This window comes from Canis aureus, chromosome X, assembly GCF_053574225.1.
Source record: "Canis aureus isolate CA01 chromosome X, VMU_Caureus_v.1.0, whole genome shotgun sequence".
Taxonomy (NCBI): Eukaryota; Metazoa; Chordata; class Mammalia; order Carnivora; family Canidae; genus Canis; species Canis aureus.
The window spans coordinates 54,628,149-54,650,457 of record NC_135649.1 but is presented as its reverse complement, the minus strand read 5'-3'; the positions used below and the strand labels follow the sequence as shown (position 1 = coordinate 54,650,457).

The following is a 22,309-nucleotide window of genomic DNA, read 5'->3' as shown; positions in this document are numbered from 1 at the left end:
CCCTGAATAGCCCGGAGAATATTGAAAAAGAAAACCATATCTGGGACATCATAATGCCAGATTTCAGGTAGTACTACAAAGCTGTGATCATCAAGACACTGTGGCAATGGCACAAAAACAGACACATAGATCAATGGAACAGAATAGAGAATCAAGAAATGGGCCCTCAACTCTATGGTCAACTGATATTCAGCAAAGCAGGAAAGACTATCCACTGGAAAAAGGACAGTCTCTTCAATAAATGGTTTTGGGGAAATTAGACATGCACATGCAGAAGCATGAAACTAAGCCATTCTCTTACACCATTCACAAAGATAAACTCAAAATGGATGAAAGATCTAAATGTGAGACAAGAATCCATCAAAATCCTAGAGGAGAACACAGGCAACACCCTTTTTGAACTTGGCCATGGCAACTTCTTACAATATACATTCATGATGCCAAGAAAAACAAAAGGAAAGATGAATTATTGGGACTTCACCAAAATAACAGCCTTCTTCACAGCAAAAGAAACCGTCAACAAAACTAAAAGTCAACCTACAGAATGGAAGAAATTATTTGCAAATGAGCTATCAGATAAAGGGCTAGTATCCAAGATCTATAAAGAAGTTATTAAACTCAGCAGCAAAGAAACAATCCAATTATGAAAAAGGCAAAAGAGATGAGCAGAAATTTCACAGAGGAAGACATAGACATGGCCAACAAGCACATGAGAAAATGCTCCGCATCACTGGCCGTCAGGGAAATACAAATCAAAACCACAATGAGATACCACATCACACCTGTGAGAATGGTGAACATTAACAAGAGGAAACAACAAATGTCGGAGAGGATGTGGAGAAAGGGGAGCCCTATTTCACTGTTCGTGGGAATGTGAACTGGTGCAGCCACTCTGGAAAACTGTGTGGAAGTTCCTCAAAGAGTTAAAAATGGAACTGCCCTACAACCAAGCAGTTGCACTGCTGGGAATTCACCGCAAAGATCCAGATGCAGTGAAAAGTCAGGACACCTGCACCCCAATATTTATAGCAGCAATGTCCACAATAGCCAAACTGTGGAAGGAGCCTCGGTGTCCATGGACAGATGAATGGATAAAGAAGATGTGGTTTATGTATACAATGGAATATTACTCAGCCATTAGAATCGACAAATACCCACCATTTGCTTCAATGTGGATGGAACTGAGGGCATTATGCTGAGTGAAGTAAGTCAGTGGGAGAAAGACAAACATTAAATGGTGTCATTCTTTTGAGGAATATAAAAAATAGTGAAAAGGAATAATGGGGAAAGGAGAGAAAATGAGTGGGACATATCAGAGAGGGTGACAGAACATGAGAGATACCTAACTGTGGTTAACGAACAAGGGGTGGTGGGAAAGGAGGTTGGCGGGGGTTTCGAGTGACTGGGTGACAGGCCCTGAGGGGGTCACTTGACAGAATGAGCACTGGGTGTTATGCTATCTACTGGCAAATTGAACTCCAATAAAAAAATAATTAAAAAAACAAAATCACTATGATATTATCACCTCATAACTCTCAGGTTGGCTTTTTTCAAAAAAAGAAAGATAAGTTTTGGTGAAGATATAGAGAAATTGTAACCCTTGTACACTGATGATGGGAATGTACAATGATGCGTCAATGGAAATAATGTAACTTTTAAAAAAATAGAACTACCATTTGATCACGCAATCTCACTTCTGGTTATATATGAAAAATAATTGAAATTTGGATATCTAAGATATATCTATCTCTCTCCTGTTTATTTCAGCATTCTGCACAATAGCCAGCATGTGGAAACAATGCAAAGGTCCATCAACAGATAAATGGATAAAAAATGTGGTACATACAATACATACAGTAGAGTATCATTCAGCATCAAAAAAAGAGGAATCCTGCCATTTTTGAGAACATGGGTGAACCTGGAGTATGTTAAATACATAAGCCAGTCACAGAAGGACAAACACTGTATGCATATGATATTTAAAGAAAATTCTCACCTTTTTTCTCACTAACTCTCTTAGTATTCTTTTCCTGAATACCTTGTGTTTAGATGATGGGCTGCTATGAGAAAGTAACACAAACTGTATATGTGTATATATATGTATATGTATACAATGGAATATTACTCAGCCATTAGAAATGACAAATACCCACCATTTGCTTCCACGTGGATGGAACTGTAGGGTGTTATACTGAGTGAAATAAGTCAATTGGAAGAGGACAAACATTATATGGCGTCATTCATTTGGGGAATACAAAAATTCGTGAAAGGGAATAAAGGAAAATGAGTGAAAATATCAGTGAGGATGACAAAACATGAGAGACACCTAACTCTGGGAAACAAACAATGGGTAGTGGAAGGGGAGGTGGGCAGTGGGTTGGGGTGACTGGGAGATGGGCACTGAGGGGGGCATTTGGGGGAATGAGAACTGGGTGTTATGCTAAATGTTGGCAAATTGAACTGCAATGAAAAAAAAAATCCTAAAAAAACTTTTAGAAAAAAGAGTAACAAACCAAATGGCTTAAACAGCAGAAATTTATTTTCTCACTTCTCAGAAATCCAGAAGTCTGATCAAGGTGTTAGGAGAATTGGTTTCTTCTGGAAGCTCTGACACAGAATTTGTCCAATTTCTTTCAGTTTCTGGTGGTTGATGGCAATCCTTGGTATTCCTTGATTTGTAGTTGTATCACTCTGATCTCTTCCTCTATTTTCACATGTCCTTCCATGCTGTTTCTCAAATCTCTCTTTGCTTATGAAGACTCTAGTCACTGAATTTATACTCTAATCCATTCTGACTTCATTTCATACTGATTATATCTGCAAAGATTCTAAATCCGAATAAGGTCACATTACAGGTACTGGAAGTTATGACTCAGTATTCCTTTGGGGGTGTGCACAATTGAACCAATAACACTTTGATTTGTATCTGTTACAGTAACTTATATTTTGTATTATTATACATATAATATTTTGAACTTCACATTTAATAAGGCATTAGTTTACATTTTATATATTTGGGCTTATAATCTTATTTTTGTTTAAAAAGTGTATTTTGGGCCTCTAATGCAAACATAGGAAATCCCAAAATTCCTGTTTCTAATAGAAGTATGCTACTTTGGTAATTTTTATTTTGGACTTTTATTTAGTCTTTGGAAGAAAGACAACCATCTGTCTAACTCAGTTAAAAATATTTTGGCAAACAAAGACTACCACTGACATAGAATATGTAATTTCAGGGGGAGGGGACTCATTTTCACTAAATTATTGCCTCTAAAGATTGACAGACATAGCTGCCACTTACTGAATGTTGCTAAGTACTGGGACATCCTTCAGGGTATTCTCTACTAATAAAAGTAAGTTAGTATCACTTAGCATGATGTGTGGAATATAAGAAAGAGTGCAGAGGACCATAAGGCAGGGAGGGAAACTGAATGGGAAGAGATCAGAGAGGGAGACAAACCATAAGAGACTCTTAACTCAGGGCGCCTGGATGGCTCAGCGGTTTAGCACCTGCTTTTGGCCCAGGGCGTGATCCTGGGGTCCCGGGATCGGGTCTTACATCGGGCTCCCTGCATAGAGCCTGTTTCTTGCTCTGCCTGTGTCTCTCATTAATAAATAAAAAAATCTTTAAAAAAGACTCTTAACTCTGGGAAACAAACTGAGAGTTGCTGAAGGGGAGGTGGAGGAGGATGGGGTAATTGAGTGATGGGCATAAGGAGGGCACATGATGTGGTGAGCATTGGGTGTTATATGTAACTGATGAATTATTGAAAACTACCTCTGAAATGAATATGTTGGCTAATTTAATTCAAATTTAAAAAATAAGTTAGGATCATTATAAAAACGAGTCTAGAAATAATAAACTGAGTTCTCATTCTATTGCTGGAACTCGTTGTTTTGTTTTTTTTTTCTGGGACTACTTCTAGGTCAAAAACTTCTAAGCCTATTTATCCTTATTTTAAGGAAATTATTAGGTCATGTAAATACATATAATTCATTGTATTTCCCCTATCTTTCTCATTTGCTGTTTTATAGTGAACTAGTGAAGTAAGATCTCTATAACTAAGATTCTTCAATAATCAAAAATAAATAATGGCAATAATAGTAGGCCACTCTCTAATACTTTGCAGTTATATAAAGTAAAATGACTTTATGGAATTGCTTATTATGTGAGCTGTGAATTGTGAATATATGGTTACAATCCATTTAATGAAGTTCTCCTAAAAACCAAAAGCTGGTAAAACCTGAAACATAAAAACTCATTTCTGTTAAATCAAATGCTTTTTTACCATTCCAGTGTTATAAGTACCATTTCCCTCTTAAATCTCTGAGAAAAGCAAATCCATTTATGTTACTCATAATACTTATGAATAAGCTATGGTTTTTAATAAAACATGTCAGTTCTGCATATAATAAGCAGATATAACCTCCTTTGTCCTCATAGAATAATTGTTTGCATTTATTAATGGTCTCAATCAGGTAAATATATTTATAATTGGTTCTTTATCAATCCTAATCAGAAAGTCTTCTTTCATTTATTAGATTGAGGTCTCAGTTTAAAGATCTAAAACATAATGGCTTGCAAATTACATTTTGTAAAACTGTTTAATGCAAATTTCAGATTCTGGGGCATATATACATAACAAAACTTTATCATTGGCTAGATTGAAATTCCTTTTGGAAATCACAGAATTCAGAACTGGAAGGGACCATTGGATATAGTTAATAACAGAGCTAGGATGAGACCCTAGATCTCGTTTCCCATTTTAACGTTTTCTCTACTGCTGAACTACCCCTCCACATGCCCAATGATTTATTTGTAGTATCAAAGTCTTAAAGAAATATAATTTTATTCTATTGGCTACAACAGTTATTTTGAATCTGCAATTATACAAAAATACCTAAATGACATCATTTCTAAAATAATCACTGACTCCAAATCCCTATCAAACATAATTCACTCTTTTGTGCTGACATTTTTAAAAAACCTTTCAATTTTTAACTATACCTTTGATCAGTCTTTCATTCTGAGTAATTAGCATCCCCCTGAGATACTTCCCAGAAAATAAATATGATGTTTTTTCAAACTGCTAATTGAATATAAATATTTCTCTATTTTGACATGTGTGTTTGGTTGTGGAATGCTTATAATGAGCAGCTTTTGAGATTGATTAAAGCCCTTAGCTTCAATTTAATTATTAATTAATCTCAGCAACCATATATTACTTTGTGTACCACAGAAAAATAGAGATCATCTTTTAATTGTTGATTCATCTGGTAATAGTGCACCAGCTGCACTACCTTTATATATCACCATTTCTGTTAAGTATATTTATAGCTTGCTTTGCTTTCCTTGTCAAAAGAAAAAAAATTAAGTCATCTGTTAAACTTGCAGCTTCATTTCCTCTGGGAGAGTGGAGGTTAAGATGGCAGAGGAGTAGGGGGACCCTAAATTTATCTCATCCATTGAATACAACTAGATAGTTCTCAAATCATTCTGAACACCTGTGAGATCAGTCCGTGATCTGAGAAAGCAAAAGCGACCAATGCTTACAAGATAGGAGGCAAGGACACTTGAATCTGGGTGTGATATTGCTGAGGATGCAGTCCTGGGGGGAGGGGTAGGATGCTTAAGGAGGCTACTGCAAAGTATTGTGGGCAGCAGGGTGCAAAATTGGAACTTTTAGAAGTCTGCTACAGTGGGAGTTGTGTCTGGCTTAAAGGTACTTAAGTGGTGAAGCAGTGTGGAATCCCAGATGTGACAGAATGGTCTGGGGTTCCCTGGGGTCATAAGAAGAATGAGTGGTGCCAGAGGGCTTCAGAGTTCCCAGGCATAGAAGTGAGGAAGCTGGATGAGAAGAGTGAGTCTAGGTACTGGCTTCCTGCTCTGTGTTGTCATAAACTGTGAACCATTGCATTGCCATGCCACTGCTTTCCTGGCAGGGGTCCAGCAAAAGGCAGGAGCATGGCGAGACACCCTCCATCCCCTGGGAAGAAGAGCATGGGTCCACACCACCACAGGAATCCCTAAAAGTTGGAGTTTTGAAACACAGTCACATACCTGAGATAAAAATGCTCCATCACAGGCTGGGTGAACACAGAGTTCTGATGGAAACTGGGGAGACAGTGATTGGTTGCTTTCCTAAGCTGACTCATTGAAGAGTGAGGGGCACAAATTTTCAGCTCTAGGGCTAGAGAGCAGGGAGGGCACAGCTATATTCATCCTGCCCATCAGGGCTGAAAGCATTCAGGGAATAAAACAGTGCCACCTACTGGAGTCCAGAGTCGCTTATACCGAGCCCTGCCTCAGCCCACTGAAGGCACCTTTCCATTAGGGTGAATCAACCCCAAGAAAGTGCAATAGGCCCCTCTTCCAGAAGACCAGCACAAAGAACTTGTTCTCACCAAGTTTACTGATCATAGAGGGCTACAAACCTTTAGCTTTTGTGGAAAACAGTATATAGCATTCCTTGTATTTTTATTCTTTTGTCTTTTAGTATTATTTTTTCAGCTATTTTATTTTTTTCAATTCCTTTCTTATTCTTTTTTAGTTTCTATTTTAAATGTTATATATATATATATATATATATATATATATATATATATATATATGTTTAAATTTTTGTTTCATTTTACTATATTTTATTTTAGATAGATAGATGTATTTTTCTATCTTTCTTATTTGGGGATCTAATCTAGTTTCTTTCTTTTTTTTTTTTTTATATGGTCTATTCTGGAGAAAGTTCCATGTGCACTTTCTAATCTAGTTTCTTTTAACAAGCAGACCAAAACACCCCAGTATCTAGCTTTGTTTTTTTTTTTTCCTGTTTTTGTTGTTGTTATTGTAGGCTTTAATTTTTTTATTTTTTTTTTATTTATTCATGATAGTCACACACACAGAGAGAGAGGCAGAGACACAGGCAGAGGGAGAAGCAGGCTCCATGCACCGGGAGCCCAACGTGGGACTCGATCCCGGGCCTCCAGGATCGCGCCCTGGGCCAAAGGCAGGTGCCAAACTGCTCCGCCACCCACGGATCCCCTATTGTAGGCTTTTATTTTCTATTCCTTTCTTCTTTTCTTTTTAGGACATAATGATGAGATGAAGAAATTCACCCCAAAGGAAAGAATAGGAGGTAGTACTCACTGCCAGGGATTTTTTTTAAGATTTATTTATTTATTTATTTATTTATTTATTTATGAGACACACAGAGAGAGAGAGAGAGAGAGAGAGAGAGAGGCAGAGACACAGGGAGAGGGAGAAGCAGGCTCCATGCAGGGAGCCCAACATGCGACTCAATCCCAGATCTCCAGGATCACACCCTGGGCAGAAGATGGCGCTAAACCGCTGAGCCATCCGGGCTGCCCACTGCCAGGGATTTAACCAATTATGATATAAGATGTCTGAATTACATTTTAAAACAACAATTATAAAGATACTACCTGGAAAAAAAAAGATACTATCTGGGCTTGAGAAAAGAATATAAAATAATAGAGAATCCCTTACTGTAGAGATAAAAGAACTAAAATCTAATCAGGATAAAATTAAAAATGCTATCAACTAATGCAATCCAAAATGGAGAACATAAAAATAAGGACAAATAAAGTAGAAGAGCAAATCAGTGATCTAAGAAAAAAATATGGAAAATAAAGGAGCTGAAAAGAAGAGGGAAAGAAAACTATTAGACCACAAAGGTAGAATTAGGGAACTCAGTGACTCCATAAAGTGAAATAGTATCCATATTATTGGAGTCTCAGAAGATGAGGAGGGGGATAAAAGGGGCAGAAAAAATTTGGAAAGACCACAAACGCATGGAAGCTAAAAAAATGCTACTAAACAGTGAATGGGTCAACCAGAAAATCAGTGATGAAATAAAAATACAGAAAAACAAGTGAAATTGAAAACACAATAGTCAAAAACCTTTCAGATGCAGGGAAAGTGATCCTAAGGGGGAATTACATAGAAATATAGACCTATGTCAAGAAGCAAGGAAAGTCTCGAATAACTTAGCCTAAATCCTATAGGAGCTAGGAAAAGAACAACAAAAGAAGCCAAAAGCCAGCAGAAGAAGGGAAATCATAAAGGTTAGAGCAGAAATAATTGATATGGAAACAAACAAAAAAAAAGGTACAGATAGAAGAAACCGGAGCCGGTTCTTCGAAAAAAATAATAAAATTGATAAGCCCATAGCCAGAATTATCAAAAAGAAAAGAGAAAGGACCCCTCAAAAAATAAAATCACAAATGAGAGAGGAGAAATAACAACCAACACCACAGAAATACAATTATAAGAGATATGCCCACAAATTGGACAACCTGGAAGAAATGAATAAACTCCAAGATATATGTAAACTACCAAAACTGAAACAAGAAAACATAGAAAACTTAAACAGATGGGTAACCAGCAAAGAAATTGAATCAGTAATCAAAATTCTCCCAACAAACAAAAGCCCAGGGCCAGATGGCTTCGCAGATAAATTCTACCAAACATTTATTTTTTTAAAAGATTTTATTTATTTATTCATGAGCGATACAGAGAGAGAGAAGCAGGCTCCACGCAGGGAGCCTAATGTAGGACTCGATCCCGGGTCTCCAGGATCACACCTTGGGCTGAAGGCAGGCGATAAACCACTGGGCCACCCAGGGATCCCCTCTACCAAACATTTAAAGAAAAATTAATACCTATTCTTCTCAAAGTATTCCAAAAAATAGAAAAGGAAGGAAAAATTCCTAGAAATAAACCTAACCAGAGAGGTAAAAGATTTGTACTCTGAAAACTATAAAACACTTATGAAAGAAATTAAGGATGAAAAAAAGAAATGGAAAAACATTCTATGCTCATGGATTGGAAGAACTAATATTGTTAAAAATGTCTATACTACCCAAAGCAATCTACACATTTAATACAATCCATATTGAAATAACATTTTTCACAGAGCTAGAACAAACAATCCTAAAATTTGTACGGAACCACAAAAGACTCCAAATAGCCAAAGCAACTTTGAAAAGGAAAAGCAAAGCTGGAGGCATCACAATTATGGACTTTAAATTATATTACAAAGTTTTAGTGGTCCAGACAGTATGGTAACAAACAAAAAAGAAAAACATACAAACAAACAAAAAAATAGGCATATAGATAAATGGAACAAAATTAAAAACCTAGAAATGAACCCACAATTATATAATCAACTAATTTTCTTTATTTTTAGGATTTTGTATATCTATTTGAGTACAGAGAGAGAGAGCCCAAGCAGGAGGAGCAGCAGGGAGAGGGAGAAGTAGGCTCTCTGCTAAGCTAGGAGCCAGACATGGGGCTTGATTCCATGACCTTAGGATCATGACCTGATCTGAAGGTAGACACTTAATGCTGAGTCATCCAGGTAATGCATACTGTTAGCTAATTTTTGACAAAGCAGGAAAGAATACTCAATGGAAAAAAAATCACTTCAGTAAACGGTATTGGGAAAAGTGAACAGCTACATGCAAAAGAATGAAACTTACACCATACACAAAATAAATTCAAAATGGATGAAAGACCTAAAAGTGAGAGAGGAAACCATCAATATCCTAGGGGAAAACACAGGAAGTGACCTTTGACATCAGCTGTAGCAACCTCTTATTAGATACATCTCCTATGATAAGAGTAACAAAAGTAAAAATAAACTATTGGGCTTTTTCGCAATGGGTTTGCCGCCAGAACACAGGTGTCACGAAAACCACTGCTAAACCTAAACCAAAATGGGAAAGGAAAAGACTCACATCAACATCGTCATATTGGACGCGTAGATTCAGGCAAGTCTACCACTACTGGCCATCTGATCTACAAATGTGGTGGGATCGACAAAAGAACTATCAAAGAATTTGAGAAGGAGGCTGCTGAGATGGGAAAAGGCTCCTTCAAGTATGCCTGGGTCTTGGATAAACTGAAAGCTGAACGTGAACGTGGTATCACCATTGATATCTCCCTGTGGAAATTCGAGTCCAGTAAGTATTATGTGACTTTCACTGATGCCCCAGAACACAGACACTTTATCAAAAACATGATTACAGGGGCAGCCCCGGGTGGCTCAGCGGTTTAGCACTGCCTTCAGCTCAGGGCATGATCCTGGAGACCCAGGATTGAGTCCCACGTCGGGCTCCCTGCTTCTCCCTCTGCCTGCTGCTCCCTCTGCCTGCTGCTCCCTCTGCCTGTGTCTCTGCCTCTCTCTCTCTCTCTCTCTGATGAATAAATAAATAAAATCTTTAAAAAAATGATTACAGACACATCTCAGGCTGACTGTGCTGTCCTGATTGTTGCTGCTGGTGTTGGTGAATTTGAAGCAGGTATCTCCAAGAATGGGCAGACCCGTGAGCATGCCCTTCTGGCTGACACACTGGGTGTAAAAAAACTAATTGTTGGTGTTAACAAAATGGATTCCACTGCACCACCCTACAGCCAGAAGAGATATGAGGAAATCATTAAGGAAGTCAGCACCTACATTATGAAAATTGGCTACAACCCTGACACAGTAGCATTTGTGCCAATATCTGGTTGGAATGGTGACAACATGCTGGAGTGAAGGGCTAACATGACTTTGTTCAAGGGATGGAAAGTTACCCGTAAATATGGGAATGCCAGTGGAACCACACTGCTTGAGGCTCTGGATTGCATTCTGCCACCAACTCATCCAACTGATAAGCCCTTGCGTCTGCCCCTTCAGGACGTCTACAAAATTGGTGGTATTAGTACTATCCCAGTGGCCCGAGTGGAGACTGGTGTTCTTAAGCCTTGCATGGTAGTCACCTTTGCTCTGGTCAGTGTTACAAATAAAGTAGAGTCTGTTGAAATGCACCATGCAACTTTGAGTGAGGCTCTTCCTGGGGACAATGTGGGCTTCAATGTTAAGAACATATCTGTCAAAGATGTTTATCGTGGCAATGTGGCTGGTGACAGCAAAAATGACCCACCAATGGAAGCAGCTGGCTTCATGGCTCAGGTGATTATCCTGAACCATCCAGGCCAAATCAGTGCTGGATCTGCACCTGTGCTGGATTGTCACACAGCTCACATTGCTTGAAAGTTTGCTGAGCTGAAGTAGAAGATAGATCATCGTTCTGGAGAAAAGCTGGAAGACGGTCCCAAGTTCTTGAAATCTGGGGATCCCGCCATTGTTGATACAGTTCCTGGCAAACCTATGTGTGTTGAGAGCTTCTCTATCTTCCTCTGGGCCATTTTGCTGTTCATGACATGACACAGATGGTTGCTGTGGATGTCATCAAACCAGTGGACAAGAAGGCAGCTGGAGCTGGCAGTCACCAAGTCTGCCCAGAAAGCTAAATGAATATTATCCCCAATACCTGCCACCCCAGTCATTTTTTTTTTATTCATTTATGATAGTCACAGAGAGAGAGCAAGGCAGGCTCCATGCACCGGGAGCCTGATGTGGGGTTCGATCCTGGATCTCCAGGATCGCGCCCTGGGCCAAAGGCAGGCGCCAAACCGCTGCGCCACCCAGGGACCCCCACCCCAGTCTTAATAAGTGGTGGAAGAATGGTCTCAGAACTGTTTGTGTCAATTGGCCATTTAAGTTTAATAGTAAAAGACTGGTTACTGATAACAATGCATCGTAAAACCTTCAGAAGGAAAGGAGAATGTTTTTGTGGACCATTTGGCTTGTTTGTGCATGTGTGGCAGTTTTAAGTTATTAGTTTTTAAAACCAGTACTTTTTAATGGAAACAACTTGACCAAAAATCTGTCACAGAATTTTGAGACCCATTAAAACAAAAGTTTAATGAGAAAAATATATATATATAAAATAAACTATTGGGACTTCATCAAAATGAAAACCTTCTAAATGTTTTTTTAAAGATAAAAACCTTCTGCACAGCGAAGGAAACAATCAGCAAAACTAAAAGGTTTCCTATGGAATCTGAGAAGATATTTGCAAATGACATATCTGATAAAGGACTAGTATCCAAAAATACATACAGATCTTATAAAACTCAACATCGCCCCCCCCCCCAAAAAAAAAATAATCCAGTAAAGAAATGGGCAGAAGAGAGAAGTCTGAGTGGCTAAGCAGTTGAGCGTCTGCCTTCAACTCGGGATGTGATCCCAGGGTCTGGGGATAGTGTCCTGCATCAGGCTCCCTGCAGGGAGCATGCTTCTCCCTCTATATCTCTGCCTCTCTCTCTGTTTCTCTCCTGAATGAATAAATAAACTCTTTAAAAGAAAGAAAGAGGGCAGCCCCAGTGACGCAGCGGTTTAGCGCCGCCTGCAGCCCAGGGCATGATCCTGGAGATCCGGGATCGAGTCCCGCATTGGGTTCCCTGCATGGAGCCTGCTTCCCTTTGCCTGTGTCTCTGCCTCTCACTCTCTCTGTGTCTCAATAAATGGATAAAGTCTTTTAAAAAATTCTTTAAAAAAAGAAAGAAATGGGCAGAAGATATGAATAGACATTTTTCCAAAGAATACATACAGATGTCTAACAGACACATGGAAAGATGCTCAACATCACTCATCTTCGGGGAAATACAAATCAAAACTATAATAATCTACCAACTCACACATGTCAGGATGTCTAAAATTAACAACACAGGATACAATAGGTGCTGGCAAGAATGTGAAGAAAGGGGAACTCTCTTACACAATGGGAATGCAAACTGGAGTGGCCACTTTGGAAAACAGTATGGAGGTTCTTCAAAAATTGAAAAGTAGAACTACCCTTTTGATCCAGGAATTGCACTATTGGGTACTTACCCAAAGAATAATACTGATTTGAAGGGATACAGGCACTTCCCATGTTTTTGGAGGCATTTTCAACAATAGCAAAATTATGCAGAGTCCAAATGTCCTGGAACTGATGAATGGATAAAGAAGATTTACTTACAAGGGAATATTACTCAGCCATAGAAATGAATGAAATCTTGCTATTTGTAAAGACATGGATCAAGTTAGATTATATTATGCTAAACAAAATAAGTCAGAGAGACAAATGCCATATGATTTCACTCATATGCTAAATTTAAGAAACAAAACAGATGTACATGGTGGGGAGAGAGATACAAACCATGTAACAGACTCTCAACTATAGAGAACAAACTGAGGGTTGCTGGAGGGGAAGACAGGAGGCAGGATGGTTTAAATGTGTATGAGTATTAAGGTGGGGACTTGTGATGAGCACTGGGTATTTTTAAAAATATTTTATTTATTTATTCATTAGACACACAGAGAAAGGAGCCCAATATGGGACTCAAACCCGGACCCCGGGATCACGCCCTGAGCTGAAGGCAGATGCTCAGTTGCTGAGCCACCCAGGTGTCCCAGCACTGAGTATTGTATGTACCTGATGAATCACTAAATTCTACACCTGAAATTAATAATATCCTGTTTGCTAACTGGAATTTAAATAAAACTTGAAAAAGAAAAAAATATTCTTTGATTATTAATTCAACAAATATACCTTAGTTTTTTTTATAGGCACTGTGATACAGTGACAGGCACTGGAAATGCACAAATGACCAATATGGTAAAAGACTTCTGCTCTTATGGAACTTAGAGTTTATTGCTAAGGAAGGGCTCAGCAGAAGTGAGCCTCAAAAAGCAGGGTCTAGATTTAGTATAATATGAATGGAAGGTTAGGATTCTCACATTCTCTTGATCTTTCAGCTTTTTATTTTCCTGGCCCTTACTTAATTCCACATATAGACAATGTGTGTGTGTATATGATATATATGTATATATCATGTATATCTAGGTATATCTGTATATATACATATATACAGATTCATATATATATATATATATATATATATATATATATATATACAGATACACACACACACATTTAGTTTTTCCTCTCAGTGTCCAACTTTAAAAGACAAACATAAATCATCCTGGGAAGACCATCATAAGACCCTTTGACACTAAATAATAAAGACAAAAGAAAATAAGATCAGCTTTCTGAGCCTGCCAGGTAATAAAAGGGAAACAGATGCCTTGAAACAAAGGCAAGAGAGGTGTTCTTTGATACTAAATAAAGTTTTCCTACCTCAACAATACTTAATCTCAGATCAATATCTGAAGATAATAATGTATTAAATTTTAGTCTTACTATTGGTAATACAATAATCCATTCTGAAAATAGTTTTACTATTGGTGATACAATAATCCATTCTGAAAATATAACTAAAATGTAGGTAATTCACAATTATGTAGAACAAGGGAAAATGTCTAACTTTTAATTGAGGTTTAGTGAAATCAAATAACCAAACCTAAAAGTACTTTGATAAAAAAAAAGTCATAATTAAATCAATGCCACAGTGACCTCCGTGTTTGCAACCAGATTACAATTCTACATGATACCTTGAAAGGGATATTTTAAAGCTTTCATATAAAACAAGCATAAGGTCAAGATTAAGCAGCTTTATTTAAAAATTGCTTTTAGCTTGGGCCTCTCTAAAAGCAAATTGAATTTTTAGAAGCAGTTCTTTGATACTAATCTACATATCACTGCCATGAAATTGCTAAGCCTAAATAAACATTCTGTCTGTTCAAAGGTTAGTTTAAAAGACTTGAGAATAATTCTCAATATATTGCTAGAAGTCAATTTAAACAGGCAGAATTAATAGTGGCAAAAAGACTAATTATCCATAAGTACTCATTTTAATGGGCAACAAACATACTCCTTAAAAGAAAAAAAAATAGGAGATGAAGATTGGAGAGACAGAGAGAAAGAGAAACCCAATGGCTTTACAAAAAAGAGTTTAGTTACAAACAGATTGATTCTTAATATGTAGCAGAATAAAACATCTCTGCTTGCTTTCAGTAGCTTTGTTTCCTTTATGATATCAATAGATACTTAAGGCAATATCCAGTGGATATTCCTAAATCATAGAAATAGATGTCATAGCAGAAGGATGATTTTCTTAGCACCTACTTACAAATTGCAGATGTGCAAAAAGGGAGATATAAATTAGTATCTCTAAAAACTGAAATCACTTCTATTATTAAGATTGTTTGACATTTATAAAAATGTGTAAATTCATAAGGGATCAGCTTCCTTAACCATTAAGAAACTTGGAAATTTCCTTCCTGCTGATTTTGGTTGACAAGATTTTAATAAAACTTCATCTAGACACTGAATAAAATTACTTAAACATTATTTTTAAGATTTATTATACCACAGGGGTGCCTGAATGCTCAGTCTGTTGCATGTTGGACTGGACTTCAGCTCGGGTCATGATCTCTCAGTCAAGAGATCAACCCCCGGTTGGACTCCATGTTTAGTGGGGAGTCTGCTTCCCTTCTTCCTCTCCCTCTACCCCTTCCCCTGGCATGCTCTCTCTCTCTGTCTCTGAAAAAAAAATAAATACATTTTCTTAAAAAGATAGTATACCATAAGCATACATTATGTGAGTGATAGTGTTTATCACACTTCCAAGAGTACCTATATGTTATATATGTGATCACATAGTCCACATTCACATAATCTCTCAGGACAGTCTAACTTTTTATTTACTTCTGCTTGGCTTGGAACAAGTCCATTTCAATTAGTTTTATAGGCACAAAATATCAGAATACTAAATCATAGAGCAATGAAATACTTTCTTGTTGCCAAAAACAATCAGAAAACAACCAAAGTTCACTGAAAGGGAAGTAATTTATTCATTATTAGTATTTTCAATGTCATAATAGTTGTCATTTACAGCTCTTTCAAGGCAAAATTAAGATAATTATTTACATTTTGAATAGTGCTTTACAACATACAGAACCCAATGCATTTATTGTCTTATTTATGCTTATTAAAAATTATGTGATGTAGACTGAGCAGAGATTATTATCACCATTATATAAATAAAGAATGTGAGAGTGAAGTAAGCCAATCAGAGAAGGACAAACATTATATGGTCTCATTCATTTGGGGGAATACAAAAAAAAATAGTGAAAGGGAATAAAGGGGAGAGGAAATGAATGGGAAATATCAGTGAGGGTGACAGAACATGAGAGACTCCTAACTCTGGGAAATGAACAAGGTGTAGTGGAAAGGGAGGAGGGCGGGGGGCATGTGGTGACTGGGTGATGGGCACTGAGGGGGGCACGTGACAGGATGAGCACTGGGTGTTATGCTATATGTTGGCAAATCGAACTCCAATAAAACATACATACATACATACATACATAAGTAAATAAATAAAATCATGTGCAAGAGAAAAAATTAAAATAAATAAATAGAAGAAGTTCAGAGAAAATAGATCACTTTTCCCACATCACTTGATAATAAGTGACAAAGCTACTGAACAAGGCTCATATTTTCTAATGCAAGGTTAATGCTTTTTTCCCCACCACATTGTAATCATGGAGTGAAAAAAATGCCCCATAAAGGTTATTTTCTTTTTTCAATAGTTAGCTCCATCAATCAATTTTACTCTAAAAGTTCAGATGCCTAATTTTCCATCGCCGGGACACCTGCATCCCGATGTTTCTAGCAGCAATGGCCACAATAGCCAAACTGTGGAAGGAGCCTCGGTGTCCATCGAAAGATGAATGGATAAAGAAGATGTAGTTGTATACAATGGAATGTTACTCAGCCATTAGAAATGACAAATACCCACCATTTGCTTCAATGTGGATGGAACTGGAGGGTATTATGCTGAGTGAAGTAAGCCAATCGGAGAAGGACAGTGTATGTTCTCATTCATTTGGGGAATATAAATAATAGTGAAAGGGAATATAAGGGAAGGGAGAAGAAATGTGTGGGAAATATCAGAAAGGGAGACAGAACATAAAGATTCCTAACTCTGGGAAAGGAACTAGGGGTGGTGGAAGGGGAGGAGGACGGGGGGTGGGGGCGAATGGGTGACGGGCACTGAGGGGGGCACTTGATGAGCACTGGGTGTTATTCTGTATGTTGGTAAATTGAACACCAATAAAAAATTAATTTATTAAAAAAACAAAAAATAAAAGTTCAGATGCAATGAGTGCTAACTTATATGTTCCATAATATATGAGAAATTGATTTAAGAAACCGTTTACGAAAAACTTTCAAATAATTCTACATGGCAGAGAAGTTCAGAATATTGTTAAATGTATTGCCCTCCAACCCAAACAAAATCATTTGCCTATATTAAAGCACAATATAGGTGCCATTATCCACTTACTATGGTACTATATCCAGGCTATTTTTCTAAAAGTCTCATGGAAAGCACAACTAAGTGGTACCCTAAAATTGGAAGCTGAAAGTACATTTATCTTATTCAAAGGGTTGCCAATTTTAGGAAATGAAAATACAGGATACTCACTTAAATTTCAATTTCATATAAACGGGGGATAAGTTTTAACACATGTATTCCCTAAATAGTACATGGGCTACACTTATACTAAAAATTTACTGGTAGGGATGCCTGGGTGGCTCAGCAGTTGAGCATCTGCCTTTGGCTCAGGGTCTGATCCTGGGATCCAGGATCTAGTCCCACATTGGGATCCCTGCGGGGAGCCTGTTCCTCCCTCTGCCTGTGTCTCTGCTTCACTCTGTGTGTCTCTCATGAGCAAATAAATAAATATCTAAAAAAAATAAAAATAAAAATTTATTCATTTATCTGAAATTCAAATCTTACTAGGTGTCTATATCTTATCTGGCAAACCTACTGAATTCAGGGATTGCCATTTCACATAGACTGGATTTAGCAAATTTGTTTTTTCCTTTGATGGGTGTCTCCAGAAGCATGGCCTTAAAGTGAGCCATCTTTCTAGTCCAGGTGTGTTATGGTTGGAGTTTTAGTAGTCACATTCTTGCTTATAGAAACCTAGGAGTCTCCAGTTATCAAGAAAGCTACAGGAAGGGTGTACTAGAATAGGTATTGGCTTAAATCAGACAGATTTGGATCTTATTTCCTATTTGAGTTTTTCCAAGTGATAGTTACGTGAACTTGCATAAGAAATTTAATTTCTCTGAGTCTCAGTTGTTTCTTCTTAAAATGAGAATTAAAACTACCTATCTGATAGCTAATACGTAGTATGATGATTATGTGAGACTATTATTATAAATGGCTTAGTAACATACTTCTTATCAGTAGGCACCGAAAATGTTAAAGAAAAACCAAAGCAGTTTCCTGTGGACAGACACTTGATACATCCATATATGTTTTGATAGATATTAATATGTAAGTTAAGATTTATCATTCTGTTTTATCAGTGAGTAGAGTCTGAATGAAAATGAATTAGCCATTATAATAAATACCAGAAAACTTAGAAATTACCCATTAGCATTACAGAAATCAGTGTTATCAGTCTGCTTTGCCAAGTTGTTAGATTGTTTAAAAGTCTAAGGATATTAAGATGAATGAATTTATATGTGAAATATATATATATACACACATATATATGCTTGAAATATATATAAATATATATAACCTATATAAATATATATTTGTATTTTTTGTAAACAAATGATAGTATGAATGTTTTATTGCTAACAATTCTTTTTGGAAAGATCTAGTTCATCTACCTATGTTTGGGCAACTCCTTGATTGTTGAATGTGCAACCATTTAAAATCAGTCTCTTTAAGAAATAAAGAGAGGTAAGTAGTAGTAGGCTCTAAAGAATTAAATTTAGGGCAGCCCCAGTGGCCCAGCGGTTTAGCGCCGCCTTCAGCCCAGAGCGTGATCCTGGAGATCCTGGATCGAGTCCCACGTGGAGCTCCCTGCATGGAGCCTGCTTCTTCCTCTGCCTGTGTCTCTGCCTCTCTCTCTCTCTCTCTCTCTCTCTCTCTGCTTCTCATAAATAAATAAAATAAAATCTTTTAAAAAATGTAAAGAATGAAACTTAAATAATATTCTTTGTGAAAATGAATGAGAGGGGGAAACAGCCTTGAGGTGTTGAAAACTATCAGCAAAAAGTAGTCTGGGAAGAAAACAGATCATGTTTTCAGATGTTATAGCTGTCAATCTGAACAGATTCACAGCTGAAACAGTTCCAATGGGGCAGTGAGGTGGAACATGGGGTAGGGGTTTTGCAAGTTCACGTGGATGAATAAGTCTTTTCATTGAAAGAATGAATGCCAAGGCCTCAAGCCAACATAATGATCAATTATTTTGTGAGGCCTCTAGGATACCCTATTCCTTTTGTTTTGAGAAGAATGGGGCTGAAGATGATCAGGGAGTCAATAGGTGCCATGATTTTGGAGGCTAGGATTCTATTCAGATTTTAATCATAGAAAGATATTATGAAATAAAAAATAAAGATATCATGAAGCAGAGACACATAAGATGAAAAACAATCACTCTTCTCCTAAAAATTTCCATTGAAGGTCATTACAGTCATACGAAAGTTCTTATCTAAAATGATTATATAAGAGTTGAAAAGCCCTACACAAAAGTATAATTCTTTTGAATCTCCATTTTTCAGGCCAGTTTATCCTAAAGACAGGCAAGTACAAAAGAAATCTCAAAAGCTTAGTTATAGTTGGGCAATTAAATCTCCTATTCTTTTGTCTCAAAGGATATTTGAAATTACATAGCTCTTTTCTCATATAAAACCTACCATACAATCATTAGATGATCCTTCTTAGTTAATTTTTTCTCTACTTATTTGTCCATCTGTGCCATGGACTGGTTAGAAATGGTATGAATTAGCTGGACTTTCATATCAAACACCATGGTTTTTATTTCTTATATCTCCTCACAGAAGTTCTGAATATCTCTTAAAAAAAGAAAACTGATTATTATAGCAATTATGGCCTTCTGTTATCCCAACTCACCCAGATAAAGTGTTCAGTTATTACTAAGCACCTAAATAAGCTTTACAGAGAAGAGCTTAACTTCAGGAAGCCTCTTGGAAGCTCAAGAAGGATCTTTAAAGAGCTAACAGAAGGGAAAATCATATGGCCCATGGTTTCCACTGATTGGACAAATAATTGTCCTGACTTTACTCTCAGCACTACATTTTTATTCCCCATTTCACAGTGATAAATAAAAAAGTAATGGGAAAATAAATTAAAATAAGATCTAGTACTATTCAGTAAATGAAGACATAAAATTAAGAGTAATAGCAGCAACAAAAGCCCCACAATCATAGAAAGCTACCACAAAGATAAAAAAATAATCCTGTACCTAAATGGGGGGGGGGAGTATTTTAAATGATTGGAAGAAAAAAAACCCTACAAACAATTAGAGCCTCAGAGTCTATCTAGAGTCCTGTAGATAGGACTGAGGTTTGGGCAGCCAGTCTGAGGCTTATATAAGGGGGTCCTTGGGTGGCTCAGTTGGTTAAGCATCTGACTCTTGGCTTCAGCTCAGGTCATGATCTCACAGTCATGGGATCAAGCCCTATGTCAGGCTCCAAACTCAGTGAGGAATCTGCTTGAGATTCTCTTTTCTTCTCCTCCCCTACTGCTCCTCTCTGCTCATGTTCTTTCTCTCCCTCTCAAATAAATAAAATCTTTAAAAAAAAAAAAAGAAGAAGAAGAATTGCTACTCAGGGAAGAATTGCAGCTAAGATACCCTGAAAGTTAAGTGCTATACTCAAGTGCTCACAGGTACATTTATCTATAATGCAAAAAAAAAAAAAAAGTTTTAGCTCACATAACCAGGAGAGCCTTGTCACAGGAGGGCAAAGTTAACAAATCAGTTTTCTGGAAGTCACTCCACCTCAGGAAACCCTGTCTAAGCAGATTCCCTACAAACAGCTTCCTCATAAATAACCCCCAAAATTCCTCAATAAGTCATATTTTTATATAGATAAATCTGCCTTATATGAGGCAAACATCATGCCATATTTCCCTAGTATATTCACTCTCCCACACTTCTATTTGACTATTGCATTATTACTTTGGTTCCCTTAAACTTTCAGTATCTTCTTGCCTATCCTCATGCTCAAATAATGATCTTGCATTCTATTCCATCGAGAAAACTTAATAACTAGATGAGAGCTTCCACACATTCTCACCACCATATTTACCTACCTACATGTATCTCTACATATAGCCTACTTCCCTTCTATTTCTATGAATGGACTACCCATGCTCCCACACAAGGTCTCTTCCTATAAGAACTGTTTTTCCACCATTCTAATGGCATTGTTCCAAATATCCTACACATTTTTATCTTCAATTTTTTCTTCTTTAATATTTCCCATCGGTACACAAATTGTTATTTCTCCTATCACATAGACAAGAGTTCCTTTACTCAGTTTCCCCCAATTAGAAAGAGTTGTTTATTTATACTCCTCACTGGTTTCTCTTGAATCCATTCCAAAATGATTAGGTGTCCACAGAAACTGATTCTGTTATAGTTGCTAATGACTTTATATGCAATGGTCATTTCTCTGTCCTCTTCTTATTTGACTAAGCACAGCATTTGTCAGAGTTTATCACTTTGTCCTCCTTAAGACAGTTTGTCACTTCTAGATTACTATGCTCATTCAGTTTTCTTCCTATTTATTGTGATTGTTCCTTCTTAATATCTTTTCTAGTCTTTTAAGGCTTAGTCTAAAAACAAGGTGTTGCCTTAGAACTTAGTCTTCTTTTCTAGCTATATTTTATGTCCTTGATGATCACAGTCCAAGGCTATATATATATATATATATCCTGATGACTCAAAAATGTTATCCTGGCTCAGACCTCTTCTCTGAACTCCAGACATCTGTACTCAATTGTTTATTAGACATCTTCACTTCAATGACTAATAGTCACTAAGCCTTAACACATTCAAACTCAGTTCCCAATATTCTTCCTCCAAAGCTTTTTCTTCATGCAGTCTTACCCATCTGAGTTAATTTCAGTTATTTTTGTCAAAATTCTTAACTTCACCCATGATTCTCCACATTCTCTCACACCTAAACTCTGTTCCATCAGCAAATCCTTTTGGCAGTAACTTACAAATATATCCAGAATTTGACATTTCTACTACTTCACTGCCACTATCCAAGCCACCATCATTTCTTTTCTGAATTAATAAAATAACATTTTAACTAAACACCCTACTTTCATTCTTAATCTCTTGTAGAATTTTCTCCACTCAACACAAAGAGTGACCTTCTTAAAACCTGTGATATGAAGTAAGTCCTCCTCTCAAAAGCCTCCACAGGCTTTCCATTGTAAGTCATAGTTCTTAGAAACTACACAAGCTGTCCTTCCTTTCCTCTGATATTATCTTCCTTAGTTCTCTCCAAAGTGCACCTCCTTGCTGTTTCTTGAACATATCTGGTATGTTCTTAATTCAAATGCCTTCATATGTAAAATTATTATATCTGGGATGCCCTTCCTCTAGACAGCTGCATGGTTCATTCCCTCATTGAATGCACATATTTCTCTGGGTCAGTGAGGCCTTCCTTT

At 37.1% G+C, this 22,309-nt stretch overlaps 1 pseudogene; it reads left to right on the top strand.

Moving 5' to 3' along the window:
- Positions 1 to 9,696: 9,696 nt before the first annotated feature.
- Positions 9,697 to 11,318, top strand: LOC144307737 (elongation factor 1-alpha 1-like; annotated as a pseudogene).
- Positions 11,319 to 22,309: the final 10,991 nt, after the last annotated feature.